Genomic DNA, 24,334 nt, shown 5'->3' on the forward strand with positions numbered 1-24,334 from the left:
TGCCTGTGGGGAGCACCTGCCTGTTCTGCTGCTGGCATCGGTCTTCATCCCAAGACCATGTCTTCCTCCTTGTCTTTTAGATCAATATCCATCTCTTCAATATAATCTTTCGTTTCCACCTCCATCTCTTCCTCTGTCTCGTACATATCCACATCTATCTCTTCCTCTCCGGTATCCTCTCCGTCCACTTCCATGGCTTCTTCTCTATCAGTCTGTGTATCGACGTCCGTCTCCTCCTCTCGGTCTGTGCCAGCCTGCAGAGGTAGCAAAATTTCCCAGCCTGTCCCACAGAGCTCCAGCCCAGCCAGGCAGCTGCGGGGTGTCCGCCTCCGTGGAATAGTACCATAGCTCTTTTGGAACAAATGCAGACATCCTGCAGGGATGGAGAGCAAAATCCAAGCGATGGGGAGCTTTGGGGACTGCTGGGGGAATCAGGGAGCAGGTGGCAACAAGGTGACAGGGGTAGGCTTGGAGCAGGGTGAATGAAGAGCGTGCTGGCACAAGGAGCCAAGGGTTGTGTTGTGGCCGTTGCTGGATGCTGGAAGTTCTAGCTGGAGCGTGCACTGTGACATCACCGCCAGGAGTTCAGGCCCAGGCTGAAGTGGACAACGGAGACCGTAGAATGAATGACGGAATCCCTGGGTGCTTGGGCTTGGAAGGGACCCTAAAGACCATCTTGTTCCAAGCGGAGCAATCTTCGCCCAGAATAGGTTGCTCAGAGCCCCGCTCCCAGCTGGCCTTGGATGTTGCCAAGGATGGAGCATCCCCAGCCTCTGTGCACAGCCCGGGCCAGTGGCCCAGCAGCCGGAGTGGAAAAGAGCAGCTTCATTAGATCCAACTTCAAGCTCACTCCTGCAGTTGAAAGGCTTCTCCTCTCTGTGCCCATCTTTCCTAGAGCTGCAGGGAGGCCTTGCCAGCCCCCTTCTCTTTCCAGGCTGAGCATCCCCAGCCCCACACGGACAGCAGTCCGATGCGTGGCAGTCAAGGCTAAAGGGTAGCAAATGGCTACATCAGGAAGTGAGAGATGGAAGCTTTTGGAGATGGAAGCTTTACCTCTAAAAGTAGAAAAGAAAGAAAAGTGGAGGGGGAAATGGTGGGACTCTGGCTCTGTTCTAACTGGCGAAGATTTTCTTTTCTTCTTTTCTGTCGTGCTAACCCAAGTTTTGTTGTTTGAAAGGAGGTTTAGCAAAATATCCATCGTCTTCTCCACTGCTGAAACACTGAACAACACCTGGGCAGGCTGAGGATGCAGAGCAAAACCTGCAAATATCTACTGCTGATCGTGATCCTGGGGAATGCAGCTAAAGCCAGCCAAAAGCAATTTCTGGAAAGTCAAGCCTGCTTTACGTTTTCTGGAGTTTGGTTGTGCCAACTTCACCAGTCATTTCTAAAAAAGGAAAAGAAACTCCAAGCAAAAGAGAGAAAAACACAAAGAAACCAACCCAAAGAAACCAATCAAACAAACAGATAAAACACCCCCAATCAAACCAAAGGCAATGAGAAGTTAGGACTAGTTGTAAGGATATCACAGCAGGCGAATGGCTGCTTCCTACTTGGATCACCATCCAAAGCCACCTAGAACAACTTCTCCAAAACATATCCAACAGCAGAAATGGAAAAAGTGATCCATGGCAGCTCTGCATTGTGGTGAAGGATGAGCATGCAGTGGTCCAGATGCAGCATTGCCCACCCTCCAGGCTGCTGTTTGCTCTGCTGAAAGACTCTTGCAGGACTGTGGCCCCTCTCCATGCAATGGAAATCATTGCCACAGCTCTCAGTTGAGGCACTGGCATTTCCAGAGCCAGATTCAGGCACAATCCTACTGCCTGCTGAGCATCTGGGAAAGCTGCTGAGCATCTTCAGGCCTAGAAGCACAAAAGAGCTCAGGCTCTCCCCGAACTGGGTTTTCAGGGCAGCTTTCCATATCTCTGCAAGATTTCTTCATCCCTCAACACGTCTGACTTTATTATGTCCAACGATGCATTTGGGTTTCTTCCGTCCTCTTGTGTGCCCGTGAGTAACCTTCCACGTGGATGAAGGAGATTGTGTACAGGACAATTGATTGTGGCATTGCCATTTGGCTTCACTGTCACTCAGTTGAACACGGTCCTTATCTAAGAAGGACTTCCAAGAAATGGGTAGGAGTTTTGGCTGTGAGAGGAGCAGAAAGCACATTTTCTACAGCAAATTGCTAGCTGATGCACTTTCCTCCCTGCCAAAATAGTGATTGCCATTCATCTTCCTGGGAAGAATGTAAAGACCCATTCAGAGATGCCAGGTTCAGCTGGCCTGTGGCTTTGTGTGCCTCATTTCACATGTCCAATTTCAAGGGCCACTAAAAGAGGCTCATGTTTGCCTTGCTACCCACAAGTGCTGTAGGTATTTCCAGGAGAAGAGGGAAAACATCGCTGTCCTGTGGTGTGGTAGAAATGCCACCACAACTGTGATTGTGTGAGCAAAGCCAGCCAGTGCTTTTTGGGGCAGCAGCAGCAGCTGAGAGTGTGGCAGAGCGGTTTTGATACTCTTTTTAGAGTCCTGCAAACGTTGTTCCAGAAACAACCCACAGCTTTGCAAATGTGCCCGAAGAAAATGCAAAGAGAACTGGGGTGTGAAAATCAAAGACTGTTTATCTGTAGAAGAAAAGGAACAAGAATGAACTACACCACATATTTACACTGTAAGAATATTGGTAACAACAACAACAACAAACTATAGAACCTATTTACCTGAGAACAGCTCTAACAAAGCTCTATGAAACGTATTTACAGGCAACTTAAACAAACTCTAAAACTTCTATCCTGAACACAACAACTGTAAAACGTATGTACAGCAGGGTGGCATCTGTGTCTGTGATGTCCCTAAGTCCTGGAAGAAAAACAAGTAGCACGGTCAGTGCAGTCAGGCACGGAAGGGTGTTCCATGTGCTGCCGGGCTGGGACACTGGCCCAGTGGGACTCTGCTGCCAGAAGGGAGCCTGGCTGGGGGCTGTGGCCCAGGCACTGGAACAGGGCTTGTGTGGCCCACAGCAAGCCCAGGCCAGGCCAGGGATGGCCAGCAGAATCCAGTGCATGGGCTAGCGTGTCCCTGAGCAGGAAGTGCCCAGCCCGGCCCCAGGCTGGCAGCAGGGGCCCCACTCTGCCTGTGGGGAGCACCTGCCTGTTCTGCTGCTGGCATCGGTCTTCATCCCAAGACCATGTCTTCCTCCTTGTCTTTTAGATCAATATCCATCTCTTCAATATAATCTTTCGTTTCCACCTCCATCTCTTCCTCTGTCTCGTACATATCCACATCCATCTCTTCCTCTCCGGTATCCTCTCCGTCCACTTCCATGGCTTCTTCTCTATCAGTCTGTGTATCGACGTCCGTCTCCTCCTCTCGGTCTGTGCCAGCCTGCAGAGGTAGCAAAATTTCCCACCCTGTCCCACAGAGCTCCAGCCCAGCCAGGCAGCTGCGGGGTGTCCGCCTCCGTGGAATAGTACCATACCTCTTTTGGAACAAATGCAGACATCCTGCAGGGATGGAGAGCAAAATCCAAGCGATGGGGAGCTTTGGGGACTGCTGGGGGAATCAGGGAGCAGGTGGCAACAAGGTGACAGGGGTAGGCTTGGAGCAGGGTGAATGAAGAGCGTGCTGGCACAAGGAGCCAAGGGTTGTGTTGTGGCCGTTGCTGGATGCTGGAAGTTCTAGCTGGAGCGTGCACTGTGACATCACCGCCAGGAGTTCAGGCCCAGGCTGAAGTGGACAACGGAGACCGTAGAATGAATGACGGAATCCCTGGGTGCTTGGGCTTGGAAGGGACCCTAAAGACCATCTTGTTCCAAGCGGAGCAATCTTCGCCCAGAATAGGTTGCTCAGAGCCCCGCTCCCAGCTGGCCTTGGATGTTGCCAAGGATGGAGCATCCCCAGCCTCTGTGCACAGCCCGGGCCAGTGCCCCAGCAGCCGGAGTGGAAAAGAGCAGCTTCATTAGATCCAACTTCAAGCTCACTCCTGCAGTTGAAAGGCTTCTCCTCCCTGTGCCCATCTTTCCTAGAGCTGCAGGGAGGCCTCGTCAGCCCCCTTCTCTTTCCAGGCTGAGCAACCCCCGCCCCACACGGACAGCAGTCCGATGCGTGGCAGTCAAGGCTAAAGGGTAGCAAATGGCTACATCAGGAAGTGAGAGATGGAAGCTTTTGGAGATGGAAGCTTTACCTCTAAATGTAGAAAAGAAAGAAAAGTGGAGGGGGAAATGGTGGGACTCTGGCTCTGTTCTAACTGGCGAAGATTTTCTTTTCTTCTTTTCTGTCGTGCTAACCCAAGTTTTGTTATTTGAAAGGAGGTTTAGCAAAATATCCATCGTCTTCTCCACTGCTGAAACACTGAACAACACCTGGGCAGGCTGAGGATGCAGAGCAAAACCTGCAAATATCTACTGCTGATCGTGATCCTGGGGAATGCAGCTAAAGCCAGCCAAAAGCAATTTCTGGAAAGTCAAGCCTGCTTTACGTTTTCTGGAGTTTGCTTGTGCCAACTTCACCAGTCATTTCTAAAAAAGGAAAAGAAACTCCAAGCAAAACAGAGAAAAACACAAAGAAACCAACCCAAAGAAACCAATCAAACAAACAGATAAAACACCCCCAATCAAACCAAAGGCAATGAGAAGTTAGGACTAGTTGTAAGGATATCACAGCAGGCGAATGGCTGCTTCCTACTTGGATCACCATCCAAAGCCACCTAGAACAACTTCTCCAAAACATATCCAACAGCAGAAATGGAAAAAGTGATCCATGGCAGCTCTGCATTGTGGTGAAGGATGAGCATGCAGTGGTCCAGATGCAGCATTGCCCACCCTCCAGGCTGCTGTTTGCTCTGCTGAAAGACTCTTGCAGGACTGTGGCCCCTCTCCATGCAATGGAAATCATTGCCACAGCTCTCAGTTGAGGCACTGGCATTTCCAGAGCCAGATTCAGGCACAATCCTACTGCCTGCTGAGCATCTGGGAAAGCTGCTGAGCATCTTCAGGCCTAGAAGCACAGAAGAGCTCAGGCTCTCCCCGAACTGGGTTTTCAGGGCAGCTTTCCATATCTCTGCAAGATTTCTTCATCCCTCAACACGTCTGACTTTATTATGTCCAACGATGCATTTGGGTTTCTTCCGTCCTCTTGTGTGCCCGTGAGTAACCTTCCACGTGGATGAAGGAGATTGTGTACAGGACAATTGATTGTGGCATTGCCATTTGGCTTCACTGTCACTCAGTTGAACATGGTCCTTATCTAAGAAGGACTTCCAAGAAATGGGTAGGAGTTTTGGCTGTGAGAGGAGCAGAAAGCACATTTTCTACAGCAAATTGCTAGCTGATGCACTTTCCTCCCTGCCAAAATAGTGATTGCCATTCATCTTCCTGGGAAGAATGTAAAGACCCATTCAGAGATGCCAGGTTCAGCTGGCCTGTGGCTTTGTGTGCCTCATTTCACATGTCCAATTTCAAGGGCCACTAAAAGAGGCTCATGTTTGCCTTGCTACCCACAAGTGCTGTAGGTATTTCCAGGAGAAGAGGGAAACCATCGCTGTCCTGTGGTGTGGTAGAAATGCCACCACAACTGTGATTGTGTGAGCAAAGCCAGCCAGTGCTTTTTGGGGCAGCAGCAGCAGCTGAGAGTGTGGCAGAGCGGTTTTGATACTCTTTTTAGAGTCCTGCAAACATTGTTCCCGAAACAACCCACAGCTTTGCAAATGTGCCCGAAGAAAATGCAAAGAGAACTGGGGTGTGAAAATCAAAGACTGTTTATCTGTAGAAGAAAAGGAACAAGAATGAACTACACCACATATTTACACTGTAAGAATATTGGTAACAACAACAACAACAAACTATAGAACCTATTTACCTGAGAACAGCTCTAACAAAGCTCTATGAAACGTATTTACAGGCAACTTAAACAAACTCTAAAACCTCTATCCTGAACACAACAACTGTAAAACGTATGTACAGCAGGGTGGCATCTGTGTCTGTGATGTCCCTAAGTCCTGGAAGAAAAACAAGTAGCACGGTCAGTGCAGTCAGGCACGGAAGGGTGTTCCATGTGCTGCCGGGCTGGGACACTGGCCCAGTGGGACTCTGCTGCCAGAAGGGAGCCTGGCTGGGGGCTGTGGCCCAGGCACTGGAACAGGGCTTGTGTGGCCCACAGCAAGCCCAGGCCAGGCCAGGGATGGCCAGCAGAATCCAGTGCATGGGCTAGCGTGTCCCTGAGCAGGGAGTGCCCAGCCCGGCCCCAGGCTGGCAGCAGGGGCCCCACTCTGCCTGTGGGGAGCACCCGCCTGTTCTGCTGCTGGCATCGGTCTTCATCCCAAGACCATGTCTTCCTCCTTGTCTTTTAGATCAATATCCATCTCTTCAATATAATCTTTCGTTTCCACCTCCATCTCTTCCTCTGTCTCGTACATATCCACATCCATCTCTTCCTCTCCGGTATCCTCTCCGTCCACTTCCATGGCTTCTTCTCTATCAGTCTGTGTATCGACGTCCGTCTCCTCCTCTCGGTCTGTGCCAGCCTGCAGAGGTAGCAAAATTTCCCAGCCTGTCCCACAGAGCTCCAGCCCAGCCAGGCAGCTGCGGGGTGTCCGCCTCCGTGGAATAGTACCATACCTCTTTTGGAACAAATGCAGACATCCTGCAGGGATGGAGAGCAAAATCCAAGCGATGGGGAGCTTTGGGGACTGCTGGGGGAATCAGGGAGCAGGTGGCAACAAGGTGACAGGGGTAGGCTTGGAGCAGGGTGAATGAAGAGCGTGCTGGCACAAGGAGCCAAGGGTTGTGTTGTGGCCGTTGCTGGATGCTGGAAGTTCTAGCTGGAGCGTGCACTGTGACATCACCGCCAGGAGTTCAGGCCCAGGCTGAAGTGGACAACGGAGACCGTAGAATGAATGACGGAATCCCTGGGTGCTTGGGCTTGGAAGGGACCCTAAAGACCATCTTGTTCCAAGCGGAGCAATCTTCGCCCAGAATAGGTTGCTCAGAGCCCCGCTCCCAGCTGGCCTTGGATGTTGCCAAGGATGGAGCATCCCCAGCCTCTGTGCACAGCCCGGGCCAGTGGCCCAGCAGCCGGAGTGGAAAAGAGCAGCTTCATTAGATCCAACTTCAAGCTCACTCCTGCAGTTGAAAGGCTTCTCCTCTCTGTGCCCATCTTTCCTAGAGCTGCAGGGAGGCCTCGCCAGCCCCCTTCTCTTTCCAGGCTGAGCATCCCCAGCCCCACACGGACAGCAGTCCGATGCGTGGCAGTCAAGGCTAAAGGGTAGCAAATGGCTACATCAGGAAGTGAGAGATGGAAGCTTTTGGAGATGGAAGCTTTACCTCTAAATGTAGAAAAGAAAGAAAAGTGGAGGGGGAAATGGTGGGACTCTGGCTCTGTTCTAACTGGTGAAGATTTTCTTTTCTTCTTTTCTGTCGTGCTAACCCAAGTTTTGTTGTTTGAAAGGAGGTTTAGCAAAATATCCATCGTCTTCTCCACTGCTGAAACACTGAACAACACCTGGGCAGGCTGAGGATGCAGAGCAAAACCTGCAAATATCTACTGCTGATCGTGATCCTGGGGAATGCAGCTAAAGCCAGCCAAAAGCAATTTCTGGAAAGTCAAGCCTGCTTTACGTTTTCTGGAGTTTGCTTGTGCCAACTTCACCAGTCATTTCTAAAAAAGGAAAAGAAACTCCAAGCAAAAGAGAGAAAAACACAAAGAAACCAACCCAAAGAAACCAATCAAACAAACAGATAAAACACCCCCAATCAAACCAAAGGCAATGAGAAGTTAGGACTAGTTGTAAGGATATCACAGCAGGCGAATGGCTGCTTCCTACTTGGATCACCATCCAAAGCCACCTAGAACAACTTCTCCAAAACGTATCCAACAGCAGAAATGGAAAAAGTGATCCATGGCAGCTCTGCATTGTGGTGAAGGATGAGCATGCAGTGGTCCAGATGCAGCATTGCCCACCCTCCAGGCTGCTGTTTGCTCTGCTGAAAGACTCTTGCAGGACTGTGGCCCCTCTCCATGCAATGGAAATCATTGCCACAGCTCTCAGTTGAGGCACTGGCATTTCCAGAGCCAGATTCAGGCACAATCCTACTGCCTGCTGAGCATCTGGGAAAGCTGCTGAGCATCTTCAGGCCTACAAGCACAAAAGAGCTCAGGCTCTCCCCGAACTGGGTTTTCAGGGCAGCTTTCCATATCTCTGCAAGATTTCTTCATCCCTCAACACGTCTGACTTTATTATGTCCAACGATGCATTTGGGTTTCTTCCTTCCTCTTGTGTGCCCGTGAGTAACCTTCCACGTGGATGAAGGAGATTGTGTACAGGACAATTGATTGCGGCATTGCCATTTGGCTTCACTGTCACTCAGTTGAACACGGTCCTTATCTAAGAAGGACTTCCAAGAAATGGGTAGGAGTTTTGGCTGTGAGAGGAGCAGAAAGCACATTTTCTACAGCAAATTGCTAGCTGATGCACTTTCCTCCCTGCCAAAATAGTGATTGCCATTCATCTTCCTGGGAAGAATGTAAAGACCCATTCAGAGATGCCAGGTTCAGCTGGCCTGTGGCTTTGTGTGCCTCATTTCACATGTCCAATTTCAAGGGCCACTAAAAGAGGCTCATGTTTGCCTTGCTACCCACAAGTGCTGTAGGTATTTCCAGGAGAAGAGGGAAAACATCGCTGTCCTGTGGTGCGGTAGAAATGCCACCACAACTGTGATTGTGTGAGCAAAGCCAGCCAGTGCTTTTTGGGGCAGCAGCAGCAGCTGAGAGTGTGGCAGAGCGGTTTTGATACTCTTTTTAGAGTCCTGCAAACATTGTTCCCGAAACAACCCACAGCTTTGCAAATGTGCCCGAAGAAAATGCAAAGAGAACTGGGGTGTGAAAATCAAAGACTGTTTATCTGTAGAAGAAAAGGAACAAGAATGAACTACACCACATATTTACACTGTAAGAATATTGGTAACAACAACAACAACAAACTATAGAACCTATTTACCTGAGAACAGCTCTAACAAAGCTCTATGAAACGTATTTACAGGCAACTTAAACAAACTCTAAAACCTCTATCCTGAACACAACAACTGTAAAACGTATGTACAGCAGGGTGGCATCTGTGTCTGTGATGTCCCTAAGTCCTGGAAGAAAAACAAGTAGCACGGTCAGTGCAGTCAGGCACGGAAGGGTGTTCCATGTGCTGCCGGGCTGGGACACTGGCCCAGTGGGACTCTGCTGCCAGAAGGGAGCCTGGCTGGGGGCTGTGGCCCAGGCACTGGAACAGGGCTTGTGTGGCCCACAGCAAGCCCAGGCCAGGCCAGGGATGGCCAGCAGAATCCAGTGCATGGGCTAGCGTGTCCCTGAGCAGGGAGTGCCCAGCCCGGCCCCAGGCTGGCAGCAGGGGCCCCACTCTGCCTGTGGGGAGCACCTGCCTGTTCTGCTGCTGGCATCGGTCTTCATCCCAAGACCATGTCTTCCTCCTTGTCTTTTAGATCAATATCCATCTCTTCAATATAATCTTTCGTTTCCACCTCCATCTCTTCCTCTGTCTCGTACATATCCACATCCATCTCTTCCTCTCCGGTATCCTCTCCGTCCACTTCCATGGCTTCTTCTCTATCAGTCTGTGTATCGACGTCCGTCTCCTCCTCTCGGTCTGTGCCAGCCTGCAGAGGTAGCAAAATTTCCCAGCCTGTCCCACAGAGCTCCAGCCCAGCCAGGCAGCTGCGGGGTGTCCGCCTCCGTGGAATAGTACCATACCTCTTTTGGAACAAATGCAGACATCCTGCAGGGATGGAGAGCAAAATCCAAGCGATGGGGAGCTTTGGGGACTGCTGGGGGAATCAGGGAGCAGGTGGCAACAAGGTGACAGGGGTAGGCTTGGAGCAGGGTGAATGAAGAGCGTGCTGGCACAAGGAGCCAAGGGTTGTGTTGTGGCCGTTGCTGGATGCTGGAAGTTCTAGCTGGAGCGTGCACTGTGACATCACCGCCAGGAGTTCAGGCCCAGGCTGAAGTGGACAACGGAGACCGTAGAATGAATGATGGAATCCCTGGGTGCTTGGGCTTGGAAGGGACCCTAAAGACCATCTTGTTCCAAGCGGAGCAATCTTCGCCCAGAATAGGTTGCTCAGAGCCCCGCTCCCAGCTGGCCTTGGATGTTGCCAAGGATGGAGCATCCCCAGCCTCTGTGCACAGCCCGGGCCAGTGCCCCAGCAGCCGGAGTGGAAAAGAGCAGCTTCATTAGATCCAACTTCAAGCTCACTCCTGCAGTTGAAAGGCTTCTCCTCTCTGTGCCCATCTTTCCTAGAGCTGCAGGGAGGCCTCGCCAGCCCCCTTCTCTTTCCAGGCTGAGCATCCCCAGCCCCACACGGACAGCAGTCCGATGCGTGGCAGTCAAGGCTAAAGGGTAGCAAATGGCTACATCAGGAAGTGAGAGATGGAAGCTTTTGGAGATGGAAGCTTTACCTCTAAATGTAGAAAAGAAAGAAAAGTGGAGGGGGAAATGGTGGGACTCTGGCTCTGTTCTAACTGGTGAAGATTTTCTTTTCTTCTTTTCTGTCGTGCTAACCCAAGTTTTGTTGTTTGAAAGGAGGTTTAGCAAAATATCCATCGTCTTCTCCACTGCTGAAACACTGAACAACACCTGGGCAGGCTGAGGATGCAGAGCAAAACCTGCAAATATCTACTGCTGATCGTGATCCTGGGGAATGCAGCTAAAGCCAGCCAAAAGCAATTTCTGGAAAGTCAAGCCTGCTTTACGTTTTCTGGAGTTTGGTTGTGCCAACTTCACCAGTCATTTCTAAAAAAGGAAAAGAAACTCCAAGCAAAAGAGAGAAAAACACAAAGAAACCAACCCAAAGAAACCAATCAAACAAACAGATAAAACACCCCCAATCAAACCAAAGGCAATGAGAAGTTAGGACTAGTTGTAAGGATATCACAGCAGGCGAATGGCTGCTTCCTACTTGGATCACCATCCAAAGCCACCTAGAACAACTTGTCCAAAACATATCCAACAGGAGAAATGGAAAAAGTGATCCATGGCAGCTCTGCATTGTGGTGAAGGATGAGCATGCAGTGGTCCAGATGCAGCATTGCCCACCCTCCAGGCTGCTGTTTGCTCTGCTGAAAGACTCTTGCAGGACTGTGGCCCCTCTCCATGCAATGGAAATCATTGCCACAGCTCTCAGTTGAGGCACTGGCATTTCCAGAGCCAGATTCAGGCACAATCCTACTGCCTGCTGAGCATCTGGGAAAGCTGCTGAGCATCTTCAGGCCTAGAAGCACAAAAGAGCTCAGGCTCTCCCCGAACTGGGTTTTCAGGGCAGCTTTCCATATCTCTGCAAGATTTCTTCATCCCTCAACACGTCTGACTTTATTATGTCCAACGATGCATTTGGGTTTCTTCCGTCCTCTTGTGTGCCCGTGAGTAACCTTCCACGTGGATGAAGGAGATTGTGTACAGGACAATTGATTGCGGCATTGCCATTTGGCTTCACTGTCACTCAGTTGAACACGGTCCTTATCTAAGAAGGACTTCCAAGAAATGGGTAGGAGTTTTGGCTGTGAGAGGAGCAGAAAGCACATTTTCTACAGCAAATTGCTAGCTGATGCACTTTCCTCCCTGCCAAAATAGTGATTGCCATTCATCTTCCTGGGAAGAATGTAAAGACCCATTCAGAGATGCCAGGTTCAGCTGGCCTGTGGCTTTGTGTGCCTCATTTCACATGTCCAATTTCAAGGGCCACTAAAAGAGGCTCATGTTTGCCTTGCTACCCACAAGTGCTGTAGGTATTTCCAGGAGAAGAGGGAAAACATCGCTGTCCTGTGGTGCGGTAGAAATGCCACCACAACTGTGATTGTGTGAGCAAAGCCAGCCAGTGCTTTTTGGGGCAGCAGCAGCAGCTGAGAGTGTGGCAGAGCGGTTTTGATACTCTTTTTAGAGTCCTGCAAACATTGTTCCCGAAACAACCCACAGCTTTGCAAATGTGCCCGAAGAAAATGCAAAGAGAACTGGGGTGTGAAAATCAAAGACTGTTTATCTGTAGAAGAAAAGGAACAAGAATGAACAACACCACATATTTACACTGTAAGAATATTGGTAACAACAACAACAACAAACTATAGAACCTATTTACCTGAGAACAGCTCTAACAAAGCTCTATGAAACGTATTTACAGGCAACTTAAACAAACTCTAAAACTTCTATCCTGAACACAACAACTGTAAAACGTATGTACAGCAGGGTGGCATCTGTGTCTGTGATGTCCCTAAGTCCTGGAAGAAAAACAAGTAGCACGGTCAGTGCAGTCAGGCACGGAAGGGTGTTCCATGTGCTGCCGGGCTGGGACACTGGCCCAGTGGGACTCTGCTGCCAGAAGGGAGCGTGGCTGGGGGCTGTGGCCCAGGCACTGGAACAGGGCTTGTGTGGCCCACAGCAAGCCCAGGCCAGGCCAGGGATGGCCAGCAGAATCCAGTGCATGGGCTAGCGTGTCCCTGAGCAAGAAGTGCCCAGCCCGGCCCCAGGCTGGCAGCAGGGGCCCCACTCTGCCTGTGGGGAGCACCTGCCTGTTCTGCTGCTGGCATCGGTCTTCATCCCAAGACCATGTCTTCCTCCTTGTCTTTTAGATCAATATCCATCTCTTCAATATAATCTTTCGTTTCCACCTCCATCTCTTCCTCTGTCTCGTACATATCCACATCCATCTCTTCCTCTCCGGTATCCTCTCCGTCCACTTCCATGGCTTCTTCTCTATCAGTCTGTGTATCGACGTCCGTCTCCTCCTCTCGGTCTGTGCCAGCCTGCAGAGGTAGCAAAATTTCCCACCCTGTCCCACAGAGCTCCAGCCCAGCCAGGCAGCTGCGGGGTGTCCGCCTCCGTGGAATAGTACCATACCTCTTTTGGAACAAATGCAGACATCCTGCAGGGATGGAGAGCAAAATCCAAGCGATGGGGAGCTTTGGGGACTGCTGGGGGAATCAGGGAGCAGGTGGCAACAAGGTGACAGGGGTAGGCTTGGAGCAGGGTGAATGAAGAGCGTGCTGGCACAAGGAGCCAAGGGTTGTGTTGTGGCCGTTGCTGGATGCTGGAAGTTCTAGCTGGAGCGTGCACTGTGACATCACCGCCAGGAGTTCAGGCCCAGGCTGAAGTGGACAACGGAGACCGTAGAATGAATGACGGAATCCCTGGGTGCTTGGGCTTGGAAGGGACCCTAAAGACCATCTTGTTCCAAGCGGAGCAATCTTCGCCCAGAATAGGTTGCTCAGAGCCCCGCTCCCAGCTGGCCTTGGATGTTGCCAAGGATGGAGCATCCCCAGCCTCTGTGCACAGCCCGGGCCAGTGCCCCAGCAGCCGGAGTGGAAAAGAGCAGCTTCATTAGATCCAACTTCAAGCTCACTCCTGCAGTTGAAAGGCTTCTCCTCTCTGTGCCCATCTTTCCTAGAGCTGCAGGGAGGCCTCGCCAGCCCCCTTCTCTTTCCAGGCTGAGCATCCCCAGCCCCACACGGACAGCAGTCCGATGCGTGGCAGTCAAGGCTAAAGGGTAGCAAATGGCTACATCAGGAAGTGAGAGATGGAAGCTTTTGGAGATGGAAGCTTTACCTCTAAATGTAGAAAAGAAAGAAAAGTGGAGGGGGAAATGGTGGGACTCTGGCTCTGTTCTAACTGGTGAAGATTTTCTTTTCTTCTTTTCTGTCGTGCTAACCCAAGTTTTGTTGTTTGAAAGGAGGTTTAGCAAAATATCCATCGTCTTCTCCACTGCTGAAACACTGAACAACACCTGGGCAGGCTGAGGATGCAGAGCAAAACCTGCAAATATCTACTGCTGATCGTGATCCTGGGGAATGCAGCTAAAGCCAGCCAAAAGCAATTTCTGGAAAGTCAAGCCTGCTTTACGTTTTCTGGAGTTTGCTTGTGCCAACTTCACCAGTCATTTCTAAAAAAGGAAAAGAAACTCCAAGCAAAAGAGAGAAAAACACAAAGAAACCAACCCAAAGAAACCAATCAAACAAACAGATAAAACACCCCCAATCAAACCAAAGGCAATGAGAAGTTAGGACTAGTTGTAAGGATATCACAGCAGGCGAATGGCTGCTTCCTACTTGGATCACCATCCAAAGCCACCTAGAACAACTTGTCCAAAACATATCCAACAGGAGAAATGGAAAAAGTGATCCATGGCAGCTCTGCATTGTGGTGAAGGATGAGCATGCAGTGGTCCAGATGCAGCATTGCCCACCCTCCAGGCTGCTGTTTGCTCTGCTGAAAGACTCTTGCAGGACTGTGGCCCCTCTCCATGCAATGGAAATCATTGCCACAGCTCTCAGTTGAGGCACTGGCATTTCCAGAGCCAGATTCAGGCACAATCCTACTGCCTGCTGAGCATCTGGGAAAGCTGCTGAGCATCTTCAGGCCTACAAGCACAAAAGAGCTCAGGCTCTCCCCGAACTGGGTTTTCAGGGCAGCTTTCCATATCTCTGCAAGATTTCTTCATCCCTCAACACGTCTGACTTTATTATGTCCAACGATGCATTTGGGTTTCTTCCTTCCTCTTGTGTGCCCGTGAGTAACCTTCCACGTGGATGAAGGAGATTGTGTACAGGACAATTGATTGCGGCATTGCCATTTGGCTTCACTGTCACTCAGTTGAACACGGTCCTTATCTAAGAAGGACTTCCAAGAAATGGGTAGGAGTTTTGGCTGTGAGAGGAGCAGAAAGCACATTTTCTACAGCAAATTGCTAGCTGATGCACTTTCCTCCCTGCCAAAATAGTGATTGCCATTCATCTTCCTGGGAAGAATGTAAAGACCCATTCAGAGATGCCAGGTTCAGCTGGCCTGTGGCTTTGTGTGCCTCATTTCACATGTCCAATTTCAAGGGCCACTAAAAGAGGCTCATGTTTGCCTTGCTACCCACAAGTGCTGTAGGTATTTCCAGGAGAAGAGGGAAAACATCGCTGTCCTGTGGTGCGGTAGAAATGCCACCACAACTGTGATTGTGTGAGCAAAGCCAGCCAGTGCTTTTTGGGGCAGCAGCAGCAGCTGAGAGTGTGGCAGAGCGGTTTTGATACTCTTTTTAGAGTCCTGCAAACATTGTTCCCGAAACAACCCACAGCTTTGCAAATGTGCCCGAAGAAAATGCAAAGAGAACTGGGGTGTGAAAATCAAAGACTGTTTATCTGTAGAAGAAAAGGAACAAGAATGAACTACACCACATATTTACACTGTAAGAATATTGGTAACAACAACAACAACAAACTATAGAACCTATTTACCTGAGAACAGCTCTAACAAAGCTCTATGAAACGTATTTACAGGCAACTTAAACAAACTCTAAAACCTCTATCCTGAACACAACAACTGTAAAACGTATGTACAGCAGGGTGGCATCTGTGTCTGTGATGTCCCTAAGTCCTGGAAGAAAAACAAGTAGCACGGTCAGTGCAGTCAGGCACGGAAGGGTGTTCCATGTGCTGCCGGGCTGGGACACTGGCCCAGTGGGACTCTGCTGCCAGAAGGGAGCCTGGCTGGGGGCTGTGGCCCAGGCACTGGAACAGGGCTTGTGTGGCCCACAGCAAGCCCAGGCCAGGCCAGGGATGGCCAGCAGAATCCAGTGCATGGGCTAGCGTGTCCCTGAGCAGGGAGTGCCCAGCCCGGCCCCAGGCTGGCAGCAGGGGCCCCACTCTGCCTGTGGGGAGCACCTGCCTGTTCTGCTGCTGGCATCGGTCTTCATCCCAAGACCATGTCTTCCTCCTTGTCTTTTAGATCAATATCCATCTCTTCAATATAATCTTTCGTTTCCACCTCCATCTCTTCCTCTGTCTCGTACATATCCACATCCATCTCTTCCTCTCCGGTATCCTCTCCGTCCACTTCCATGGCTTCTTCTCTATCAGTCTGTGTATCGACGTCCGTCTCCTCCTCTCGGTCTGTGCCAGCCTGCAGAGGTAGCAAAATTTCCCAGCCTGTCCCACAGAGCTCCAGCCCAGCCAGGCAGCTGCGGGGTGTCCGCCTCCGTGGAATAGTACCATACCTCTTTTGGAACAAATGCAGACATCCTGCAGGGATGGAGAGCAAAATCCAAGCGATGGGGAGCTTTGGGGACTGCTGGGGGAATCAGGGAGCAGGTGGCAACAAGGTGACAGGGGTAGGCTTGGAGCAGGGTGAATGAAGAGCGTGCTGGCACAAGGAGCCAAGGGTTGTGTTGTGGCCGTTGCTGGATGCTGGAAGTTCTAGCTGGAGCGTGCACTGTGACATCACCGCCAGGAGTTCAGGCCCAGGCTGAAGTGGACAACGGAGACCGTAGAATGAATGACGGAATCCCTGGGTGCTTGGGCTTGGAAGGGACCCTAAAGACCATCTTGTTCCAAGCGGAGCAATCTTCGCCCAGAATAGGTTGCTCAGAGCCCCGCTCCCAGCTGGCCTTGGATGTTGCCAAGGATGGAGCATCCCCAGCCTCTGTGCACAGCCCGGGCCAGTGCCCCAGCAGCCGGAGTGGAAAAGAGCAGCTTCATTAGATCCAACTTCAAGCTCACTCCTGCAGTTGAAAGGCTTCTCCTCTCTGTGCCCATCTTTCCTAGAGCTGCAGGGAGGCCTCGCCAGCCCCCTTCTCTTTCCAGGCTGAGCATCCCCAGCCCCACACGGACAGCAGTCCGATGCGTGGCAGTCAAGGCTAAAGGGTAGCAAATGGCTACATCAGGAAGTGAGAGATGGAAGCTTTTGGAGATGGAAGCTTTACCTCTAAATGTAGAAAAGAAAGAAAAGTGGAGGGGGAAATGGTGGGACTCTGGCTCTGTTCTAACTGGTGAAGATTTTCTTTTCTTCTTTTCTGTCGTGCTAACCCAAGTTTTGTTGTTTGAAAGGAGGTTTAGCAAAATATCCATCGTCTTCTCCACTGCTGAAACACTGAACAACACCTGGGCAGGCTGAGGATGCAGAGCAAAACCTGCAAATATCTACTGCTGATCGTGATCCTGGGGAATGCAGCTAAAGCCAGCCAAAAGCAATTTCTGGAAAGTCAAGCCTGCTTTACGTTTTCTGGAGTTTGGTTGTGCCAACTTCACCAGTCATTTCTAAAAAAGGAAAAGAAACTCCAAGCAAAAGAGAGAAAAACACAAAGAAACCAACCCAAAGAAACCAATCAAACAAACAGATAAAACACCCCCAATCAAACCAAAGGCAATGAGAAGTTAGGACTAGTTGTAAGGATATCACAGCAGGCGAATGGCTGCTTCCTACTTGGATCACCATCCAAAGCCACCTAGAACAACTTGTCCAAAACATATCCAACAGGAGAAATGGAAAAAGTGATCCATGGCAGCTCTGCATTGTGGTGAAGGATGAGCATGCAGTGGTCCAGATGCAGCATTGCCCACCCTCCAGGCTGCTGTTTGCTCTGCTGAAAGACTCTTGCAGGACTGTGGCCCCTCTCCATGCAATGGAAATCATTGCCACAGCTCTCAGTTGAGGCACTGGCATTTCCAGAGCCAGATTCAGGCACAATCCTACTGCCTGCTGAGCATCTGGGAAAGCTGCTGAGCATCTTCAGGCCTAGAAGCACAAAAGAGCTCAGGCTCTCCCCGAACTGGGTTTTCAGGGCAGCTTTCCATATCTCTGCAAGATTTCTTCATCCCTCAACACGTCTGACTTTATTATGTCCAACGATGCATTTGGGTTTCTTCCGTCCTCTTGTGTGCCCGTGAGTAACCTTCCACGTGGATGAAGGAGATTGTGTACAGGACAATTGATTGCGGCATTGCCATTTGGCTTCACTGTCACTCAGTTGAACACGGTCCTTATCTAAGAAGGACTTCCAAGAAATGGGTAGGAGTTTTGGCTGTGAGAGGAGCAGAAAGCACATTTTCTACAGCAAATTGCTAGCTGATGCACTTTCCTCCCTGCCAAAATAGTGATTGCCATTCATCTTCCTGGGAAGAATGTAAAGACCCATTCAGAGATGCCAGGTTCAGCTGGCCTGTGGCTTTGTGTGCCTCATTTCACATGTCCAATTTCAAGGGCCACTAAAAGAGGCTCATGTTTGCCTTGCTACCCACAAGTGCTGTAGGTATTTCCAGGAGAAGAGGGAAAACATCGCTGTCCTGTGGTGCGGTAGAAATGCCACCACAACTGTGATTGTGTGAGCAAAGCCAGCCAGTGCTTTTTGGGGCAGCAGCAGCAGCTGAGAGTGTGGCAGAGCGGTTTTGATACTCTTTTTAGAGTCCTGCAAACATTGTTCCCGAAACAACCCACAGCTTTGCAAATGTGCCCGAAGAAAATGCAAAGAGAACTGGGGTGTGAAAATCAAAGACTGTTTATCTGTAGAAGAAAAGGAACAAGAATGAACAACACCACATATTTACACTGTAAGAATATTGGTAACAACAACAACAACAAACTATAGAACCTATTTACCTGAGAACAGCTCTAACAAAGCTCTATGAAACGTATTTACAGGCAACTTAAACAAACTCTAAAACTTCTATCCTGAACACAACAACTGTAAAACGTATGTACAGCAGGGTGGCATCTGTGTCTGTGATGTCCCTAAGTCCTGGAAGAAAAACAAGTAGCACGGTCAGTGCAGTCAGGCACGGAAGGGTGTTCCATGTGCTGCCGGGCTGGGACACTGGCCCAGTGGGACTCTGCTGCCAGAAGGGAGCGTGGCTGGGGGCTGTGGCCCAGGCACTGGAACAGGGCTTGTGTGGCCCACAGCAAGCCCAGGCCAGGCCAGGGATGGCCAGCAGAATCCAGTGCATGGGCTAGCGTGTCCCTGAGCAAGAAGTGCCCAGCCCGGCCCCAGGCTGGCAGCAGGGGCCCCACTCTGCCTGTGGGGAGCACCTGCCTGTTCTGCTGCTGGCATCGGTCTTCATCCCAAGACCATGTCTTCCTCCTTGTCTTTTAGATCAATATCCATCTCTTCAATATAATCTTTCGTTTCCACCTCCATCTCTTCCTCTGTCTCGTACATATCCACATCCATCTCTTCCTCTCCGGTATCCTCTCCGTCCACTTCCATGGCTTCTTCTCTATCAGTCTGTGTATCGACGTCCGTCTCCTCCTCTCGGTCTGTGCCAGCCTGCAGAGGTAGCAAAATTTCCCACCCTGTCCCACAGAGCTCCAGCCCAGCCAGGCAGCTGCGGGGTGTCCGCCTCCGTGGAATAGTACCATACCTCTTTTGGAACAAATGCAGACATCCTGCAGGGATGGAGAGCAAAATCCAAGCGATGGGGAGCTTTGGGGACTGCTGGGGGAATCAGGGAGCAGGTGGCAACAAGGTGACAGGGGTAGGCTTGGAGCAGGGTGAATGAAGAGCGTGCTGGCACAAGGAGCCAAGGGTTGTGTTGTGGCCGTTGCTGGATGCTGGAAGTTCTAGCTGGAGCGTGCACTGTGACATCACCGCCAGGAGTTCAGGCCCAGGCTGAAGTGGACAACGGAGACCGTAGAATGAATGACGGAATCCCTGGGTGCTTGGGCTTGGAAGGGACCCTAAAGACCATCTTGTTCCAAGCGGAGCAATCTTCGCCCAGAATAGGTTGCTCAGAGCCCCGCTCCCAGCTGGCCTTGGATGTTGCCAAGGATGGAGCATCCCCAGCCTCTGTGCACAGCCCGGGCCAGTGCCCCAGCAGCCGGAGTGGAAAAGAGCAGCTTCATTAGATCCAACTTCAAGCTCACTCCTGCAGTTGAAAGGCTTCTCCTCTCTGTGCCCATCTTTCCTAGAGCTGCAGGGAGGCCTCGCCAGCCCCCTTCTCTTTCCAGGCTGAGCATCCCCAGCCCCACACGGACAGCAGTCCGATGCGTGGCAGTCAAGGCTAAAGGGTAGCAAATGGCTACATCAGGAAGTGAGAGATGGAAGCTTTTGGAGATGGAAGCTTTACCTCTAAATGTAGAAAAGAAAGAAAAGTGGAGGGGGAAATGGTGGGACTCTGGCTCTGTTCTAACTGGTGAAGATTTTCTTTTCTTCTTTTCTGTCGTGCTAACCCAAGTTTTGTTGTTTGAAAGGAGGTTTAGCAAAATATCCATCGTCTTCTCCACTGCTGAAACACTGAACAACACCTGGGCAGGCTGAGGATGCAGAGCAAAACCTGCAAATATCTACTGCTGATCGTGATCCTGGGGAATGCAGCTAAAGCCAGCCAAAAGCAATTTCTGGAAAGTCAAGCCTGCTTTACGTTTTCTGGAGTTTGCTTGTGCCAACTTCACCAGTCATTTCTAAAAAAGGAAAAGAAACTCCAAGCAAAAGAGAGAAAAACACAAAGAAACCAACCCAAAGAAACCAATCAAACAAACAGATAAAACACCCCCAATCAAACCAAAGGCAATGAGAAGTTAGGACTAGTTGTAAGGATATCACAGCAGGCGAATGGCTGCTTCCTACTTGGATCACCATCCAAAGCCACCTAGAACAACTTGTCCAAAACATATCCAACAGGAGAAATGGAAAAAGTGATCCATGGCAGCTCTGCATTGTGGTGAAGGATGAGCATGCAGTGGTCCAGATGCAGCATTGCCCACCCTCCAGGCTGCTGTTTGCTCTGCTGAAAGACTCTTGCAGGACTGTGGCCCCTCTCCATGCAATGGAAATCATTGCCACAGCTCTCAGTTGAGGCACTGGCATTTCCAGAGCCAGATTCAGGCACAATCCTACTGCCTGCTGAGCATCTGGGAAAGCTGCTGAGCATCTTCAGGCCTACAAGCACAAAAGAGCTCAGGCTCTCCCCGAACTGGGTTTTCAGGGCAGCTTTCCATATCTCTGCAAGATTTCTTCATCCCTCAACACGTCTGACTTTATTATGTCCAACGATGCATTTGGGTTTCTTCCTTCCTCTTGTGTGCCCGTGAGTAACCTTCCACGTGGATGAAGGAGATTGTGTACAGGACAATTGATTGCGGCATTGCCATTTGGCTTCACTGTCACTCAGTTGAACACGGTCCTTATCTAAGAAGGACTTCCAAGAAATGGGTAGGAGTTTTGGCTGTGAGAGGAGCAGAAAGCACATTTTCTACAGCAAATTGCTAGCTGATGCACTTTCCTCCCTGCCAAAATAGTGATTGCCATTCATCTTCCTGGGAAGAATGTAAAGACCCATTCAGAGATGCCAGGTTCAGCTGGCCTGTGGCTTTGTGTGCCTCATTTCACATGTCCAATTTCAAGGGCCACTAAAAGAGGCTCATGTTTGCCTTGCTACCCACAAGTGCTGTAGGTATTTCCAGGAGAAGAGGGAAAACATCGCTGTCCTGTGGTGCGGTAGAAATGCCACCACAACTGTGATTGTGTGAGCAAAGCCAGCCAGTGCTTTTTGGGGCAGCAGCAGCAGCTGAGAGTGTGGCAGAGCGGTTTTGATACTCTTTTTAGAGTCCTGCAAACATTGTTCCCGAAACAACCCACAGCTTTGCAAATGTGCCCGAAGAAAATGCAAAGAGAACTGGGGTGTGAAAATCAAAGACTGTTTATCTGTAGAAGAAAAGGAACAAGAATGAACTACACCACATATTTACACTGTAAGAATATTGGTAACAACAACAACAACAAACTATAGAACCTATTTACCTGAGAACAGCTCTAACAAAGCTCTATGAAACGTATTTACAGGCAACTTAAACAAACTCTAAAACCTCTATCCTGAACACAACAACTGTAAAACGTATGTACAGCAGGGTGGCATCTGTGTCTGTGATGTCCCTAAGTCCTGGAAGAAAAACAAGTAGCACGGTCAGTGCAGTCAGGCACGGAAGGGTGTTCCATGTGCTGCCGGGCTGGGACACTGGCCCAGTGGGACTCTGCTGCCAGAAGGGAGCCTGGCTGGGGGCTGTGGCCCAGGCACTGGAACAGGGCTTGTGTGGCCCACAGCAAGCCCAGGCCAGGCCAGGGATGGCCAGCAGAATCCAGTGCATGGGCTAGCGTGTCCCTGAGCAGGGAGTGCCCAGCCCGGCCCCAGGCTGGCAGCAGGGGCCCCACTCTGCCTGTGGGGAGCACCTGCCTGTTCTGCTGCTGGCATCGGTCTTCATCCCAAGACCATGTCTTCCTCCTTGTCTTTTAGATCAATATCCATCTCTTCAATATAATCTTTCGTTTCCACCTCCATCTCTTCCTCTGTCTCGTACATATCCACATCCATCTCTTCCTCTCCGGTATCCTCTCCGTCCACTTCCATGGCTTCTTCTCTATCAGTCTGTGTATCGACGTCCGTCTCCTCCTCTCGGTCTGTGCCAGCCTGCAGAGGTAGCAAAATTTCCCAGCCTGTCCCACAGAGCTCCAGCCCAGCCAGGCAGCTGCGGGGTGTCCGCCTCCGTGGAATAGTACCATACCTCTTTTGGAACAAATGCAGACATCCTGCAGGGATGGAGAGCAAAATCCAAGCGATGGGGAGCTTTGGGGACTGCTGGGGGAATCAGGGAGCAGGTGGCAACAAGGTGACAGGGGTAGGCTTGGAGCAGGGTGAATGAAGAGCGTGCTGGCACAAGGAGCCAAGGGTTGTGTTGTGGCCGTTGCTGGATGCTGGAAGTTCTAGCTGGAGCGTGCACTGTGACATCACCGCCAGGAGTTCAGGCCCAGGCTGAAGTGGACAACGGAGACCGTAGAATGAATGACGGAATCCCTGGGTGCTTGGGCTTGGAAGGGACCCTAAAGACCATCTTGTTCCAAGCGGAGCAATCTTCGCCCAGAATAGGTTGCTCAGAGCCCCGCTCCCAGCTGGCCTTGGATGTTGCCAAGGATGGAGCATCCCCAGCCTCTGTGCACAGCCCGGGCCAGTGCCCCAGCAGCCGGAGTGGAAAAGAGCAGCTTCATTAGATCCAACTTCAAGCTCACTCCTGCAGTTGAAAGGCTTCTCCTCTCTGTGCCCATCTTTCCTAGAGCTGCAGGGAGGCCTCGCCAGCCCCCTTCTCTTTCCAGGCTGAGCATCCCCAGCCCCACACGGACAGCAGTCCGATGCGTGGCAGTCAAGGCTAAAGGGTAGCAAATGGCTACATCAGGAAGTGAGAGATGGAAGCTTTTGGAGATGGAAGCTTTACCTCTAAATGTAGAAAAGAAAGAAAAGTGGAGGGGGAAATGGTGGGACTCTGGCTCTGTTCTAACTGGTGAAGATTTTCTTTTCTTCTTTTCTGTCGTGCTAACCCAAGTTTTGTTGTTTGAAAGGAGGTTTAGCAAAATATCCATCGTCTTCTCCACTGCTGAAACACTGAACAACACCTGGGCAGGCTGAGGATGCAGAGCAAAACCTGCAAATATCTACTGCTGATCGTGATCCTGGGGAATGCAGCTAAAGCCAGCCAAAAGCAATTTCTGGAAAGTCAAGCCTGCTTTACGTTTTCTGGAGTTTGGTTGTGCCAACTTCACCAGTCATTTCTAAAAAAGGAAAAGAAACTCCAAGCAAAAGAGAGAAAAACACAAAGAAACCAACCCAAAGAAACCAATCAAACAAACAGATAAAACACCCCCAATCAAACCAAAGGCAATGAGAAGTTAGGACTAGTTGTAAGGATATCACAGCAGGCGAATGGCTGCTTCCTACTTGGATCACCATCCAAAGCCACCTAGAACAACTTCTCCAAAACATATCCAACAGGAGAAATGGAAAAAGTGATCCATGGCAGCTCTGCATTGTGGTGAAGGATGAGCATGCAGTGGTCCAGATGCAGCATTGCCCACCCTCCAGGCTGCTGTTTGCTCTGCTGAAAGACTCTTGCAGGACTGTGGCCCCTCTCCATGCAATGGAAATCATTGCCACAGCTCTCAGTTGAGGCACTGGCATTTCCAGAGCCAGATTCAGGCACAATCCTACTGCCTGCTGAGCATCTGGGAAAGCTGCTGAGCATCTTCAGGCCTAGAAGCACAAAAGAGCTCAGGCTCTCCCCGAACTGGGTTTTCAGGGCAGCTTTCCATATCTCTGCAAGATTTCTTCATCCCTCAACACGTCTGACTTTATTATGTCCAACGATGCATTTGGGTTTCTTCCGTCCTCTTGTGTGCCCGTGAGTAACCTTCCACGTGGATGAAGGAGATTGTGTACAGGACAATTGATTGCGGCATTGCCATTTGGCTTCACTGTCACTCAGTTGAACACGGTCCTTATCTAAGAAGGACTTCCAAGAAATGGGTAGGAGTTTTGGCTGTGAGAGGAGCAGAAAGCACATTTTCTACAGCAAATTGCTAGCTGATGCACTTTCCTCCCTGCCAAAATAGTGATTGCCATTCATCTTCCTGGGAAGAATGTAAAGACCCATTCAGAGATGCCAGGTTCAGCTGGCCTGTGGCTTTGTGTGCCTCATTTCACATGTCCAATTTCAAGGGCCACTAAAAGAGGCTCATGTTTGCCTTGCTACCCACAAGTGCTGTAGGTA

At 50.4% G+C, this 24,334-nt stretch overlaps 1 long non-coding RNA gene across 1 annotated transcript; it reads right to left on the bottom strand.

Moving 5' to 3' along the window:
• Nucleotides 1-5,743: 5,743 nt before the first annotated feature.
• On the bottom strand, nucleotides 5,744-10,529 carry LOC147650472 (uncharacterized). The gene is made up of 5 exons (XR_015276235.1): nucleotides 9,757-10,529; nucleotides 9,429-9,662; nucleotides 6,621-9,137; nucleotides 6,293-6,526; nucleotides 5,744-6,001 (listed from the first exon to the last, which is right to left on the bottom strand). It is a non-coding gene; the product is annotated as an uncharacterized LOC147650472 (long non-coding RNA).
• Between the last annotated feature and the right edge of the window lie 13,805 nt (nucleotides 10,530-24,334).

Source organism: Cyanistes caeruleus, chromosome 14, assembly GCF_971803275.1.
Source record: "Cyanistes caeruleus chromosome 14, bCyaCae1.hap1.1, whole genome shotgun sequence".
Classification (NCBI taxonomy): Eukaryota; Metazoa; Chordata; class Aves; order Passeriformes; family Paridae; genus Cyanistes; species Cyanistes caeruleus.